We start from the raw sequence: 3,549 nt of genomic DNA, 5'->3' as shown, positions 1-3,549 counted from the left end.
GGTGCTGCCTGCCGTGCTCAGCTCCCGGTGCCAGCGTGTGGCACGTGCCACTGTGGCCCCGGTGCCGAGGGGGCCGTGGGCCGTCAGTTTCTCGTGCCGGGATGGCGGGTGGATTGGGGTGCAGGATGGCAGAGGATCGGGGTGCGGGATGGCAGAGGGATCAGGGGCGGGATGCAGAGGGATCGGGGTGCGGGAGGTGGTGGATCGGGGGCGGGATGGCCGAGGGATCGGGGTGCGGGATGGCAGAGAGGGATCAGGGGTGCGGGATGGCAGAGGGATCGGGGTGCGGGATGGTGGTGGATCGGGGGCGGGATGGCAGGGATGGGTGCGGGATGGCAGAGGGATCGGGGTGCGGGATGGTGGGTGGATCGGGGTGCGGGATGGCAGAGGGATCGGGGTGCGGGATGGCAGAGGGATCGGGGTGCGGGATGGTGGGTGGATCGGGGTGCGGGATGGCAGAGGGATCGGGGTGCGGGATGGCAGAGGGATCGGGTGCAGGATGGCCGAGGGATCGGGGTGCGGGATGGTGGGTGGATCGGGGTGCGGGATGGCAGAGGGATCGGGGTGCGGGATGGCAGAGGGATCGGGGTGCGATGGGGGTGATCGGGGTGCGGAGCAGGGGGAGGGATCGGGGTGCGGGATGGCAGAGGGATCAGGGTGCGGGATGGCAGAGGGATCGGGGTGCGGGATGGTGGGTGGATCGGGGTGCGGGATGGCCGAGGGATCGGGGTGCGGGATGGCAGAGGGATCAGGGTGCGGGATGGCAGAGGGATCGGGGTGCGGGATGGTGGGTGGATCGGGGTGCGGGATGGCAGAGGGATCGGGGTGCGGGATGGCAGAGGGATCGGGGTGCGGGATGGCAGAGGGATCGGGGTGCAGAATGGCGAGGGATGGGTGGGGGGATGCAGAGGGATCGGGGTGCGGATGGGGTGATCGGGCGGGATGGCAGAGGGATCAGGGTGCGGGATGGCGGGTGGATCGGGGTGAGGGTGCGGGATGGTGGTGGATCGGGGTGCGGGATGGCAGAGGGATCGGGGTGCGGGATGGCAGAGGGATCGGGGTGCGGGATGGCGGGTGGATCGGGGTGCGGGATGGCAGAGGGATCAGGGTGCGGGATGGTGGGTGGATCGGGGTGCGGGATGGCGGGTGGATCGGGGTGCGGGATGGCAGAGGGATCGGGGTGCGGGATGGCAGAGGGATCAGGGTGCGGGATGGCAGAGGGATCGGGGGCAGCATGGCGGGTGGATCGGGTGTGGGGATGGCATGAGGGATCGGGGTGCAGGATGGCAGACGGATTGCCCTGTCAGCGCAGGTCACGCGGGCCAGGAGGGAACCTTGTGCAAATGAATATAGATGGGCTGGATGCGGCCGGGCGCTGCGCTCCATCCAGGGCATGTTTGCAATAAAGCCGGGCTGCTGGCCCGGCCCAAATTGGATAAAAAAATTGGATAAAAATTGTCCTTGAATGGCAACGATCCACCAGTGGCTGCCGGGGGAGCCACGAGGCCGCGCTGGGGGTGATGCTCCGCCAGCCAAACTGGTGTTGAGGTGCCCATCGGGGTGCTGGGGGGAGGTGCTGAGGGGGATGTGCCAGTGATGTGGGGCTGGTGGTGGCTGGGTCATTGCTGGATGGATCCCACGGCATCCAGCACCACTGGTTCAGTACTGGGACTGTCACCCCTGGATGGAGCCCGCGGCACCCAGCACCACTGGTTCAGTACTGGGACTGTCACCCCTGGATGGAGCCCACGGCACCCAGCACCACTGGTTCAGTACTGGGAGTGTCCCCTGCCATGGGGTCCTGCCCCAGCCAGCCCCTGATGTGCCCCCCAGCCCTCACCCCCCTGCCCCCCCTCCAGCTCGTTAGCATCTGCTGCTAATTGGTGAGGAGGCAAAGGTCGGTCGGGGGTCCGGAGCTGGCTGCCCCTCGGCAGTGGGGGCTCAGCACACGGTGAGTGGGGGGTTTGGGGGTGGTGTGTCCCACCCAGGGGCAGCCACATCGTGCTGGGTGGGGGTCTCATCTGCACCCTGAGTCCCCTGTGTGCCCCCTGGGATAGCGCTGACCCCCAGCTCCACAGCCACATGTGGGGCTGCCCCACACCGGGCCACATCCTGCACTGGGGCTGAACAGTGGGGGGGGGCGGCGTGGGGGGGCAATGCTGGGATGAGCTGCAGGGTCTCAGCCATGGGGGGGACCACCAGCCCATCACCCTGCTGGCGGGGGGAGCATCCCTTGGGAATGGGGGATTCCCGGGGGGGGATATTTAGGTCCCCTCCTGGCTGTGCCCCACCCCACCCCCCCCCCCCCACCCCCCCCCCCCGTGCTGGTCACGATGAGATGGATGGCTGCGGCCGACCGGGATGAATTCCCTGGACAGGCGGCATTTATTAGGGATGCAGAGGATGTCGGCCGAGAAATCCATCCTGGCCGGGCGGCAATTAGGCGGGTGGCCAGGCCACGGGGGTCCCACTCCCCCCCCGCCCCCGCCTGCCCCCCTACACCCCCCCCCCCCACCTCCCCTGAGCACCTCCCAGCCCCACTGCGAGGTCCTGGGGCTTCCCCCTTGCTGTGCTGCCCCCCACCCTGGTGATGCTGGATGTGATGGGCGGGGGGGCTGTAGGTGATGGGGGGGGGGGGTGGATGTAATGGGGTGGGGCTGGATGTGATGGGGGGCTGGATGGGAGTGTGGATTTTGGGGGAGGCTGTATGTTGGGGGGCTGGATGTGATGGGAGGGCTGGATGTGATGGGAGGGCTGGAATGGGGGTGGATTTGGGGGGGGGTGGATGTGATGAGGGGGCTGGATATGAAGGGGGGGCTGGATGTTGGGGGGGCTGGATGTGTGTGTGGGCTATGGATATAGGGGGCTAGGTGTGATGGGGGGGGGGGCTGGATGGGGGGGGGCTGGGTGTGATGGGGGGGGGCTGGATGGGGAGGGGGGGGGCCTGGATATGGGGGGGGGGCTCATTGCAGATTCGCCTCATGCCCACCTGAGCCGGGCGCTGACAAACAGCCATTTAAATCAGACAATTAGCCGGCCCGCGCCGCTGACATGTGTAATGTATTAATGTGCAGCGCCAGCTATTACATATCAACCCGCTAATCGCGGCGCGGGGCGCGCGGCCGCGCTGGCAGTGATGGACGAGTCCGAGGGGACCCCGGCCCCGCCGGTGGCATTAATTACCCGCCAAGTGACAAGGCGGCGTGACACGCGGGAGAGCAGCGGGGGCCAAGCGTGTGCAGGCGTGTGCGCTGGGCAGCCAGGAACGCGCCTGCAGTGGTGGGCTCGGTGTTCCTGCAAAAGGGGGGGGGGGGGGGGGGGGGGGGGCGGGGGGTGTGGGGGCATGTGTGTGTGTTGGGGCATGCGTGTGCGTTGGGGCATGCACATGAGTTGGGATATGCATGTGGATCGGGGCATGCATGTGTTGGGACATGCGTGTGTATTGGGACATGTGTGTGGGTTGGGACGTGTGTATTGGGGTACGCCTGTGTGTTGGGACACGCATGTGTATTGGGAACCATTGGTGTATTGGGGCATGCGTGTGTTGGG

Source organism: Falco rusticolus, chromosome 19, assembly GCF_015220075.1.
Source record: "Falco rusticolus isolate bFalRus1 chromosome 19, bFalRus1.pri, whole genome shotgun sequence".
NCBI lineage: Eukaryota > Metazoa > Chordata > Aves > Falconiformes > Falconidae > Falco > Falco rusticolus.
Note: the sequence above shows the minus strand (reverse complement) of the source record.